Here is a 256-nt window from a genome sequence, read left to right on the forward strand (position 1 = left end):
AGCTTAATCTTCTTCAAACTTGGTAGAAGAAAAAGTGGGAATCATAAATTAATGTTTGAGCAGCTAATATGAGTCCAATTTTTTTTTTTTTTAATTGGAAGCGGGACATTTTTTTGTTTTAAAGAGTTTTATTGAGTTGGAAAGGCGGAATTTTTGGTTCTAATTTTTCTTGATTTGGAAGAGGAATATTTTTTGTTGTTGAGATTTTATATAGGGAAGGGACAAAATTTTGGTTTTCAAGTTTTTCATTTCATAA

The sequence above is a fragment of the Belonocnema kinseyi genome, chromosome 8, assembly GCF_010883055.1.
Source record: "Belonocnema kinseyi isolate 2016_QV_RU_SX_M_011 chromosome 8, B_treatae_v1, whole genome shotgun sequence".
NCBI classification, from domain to species: Eukaryota; Metazoa; Arthropoda; class Insecta; order Hymenoptera; family Cynipidae; genus Belonocnema; species Belonocnema kinseyi.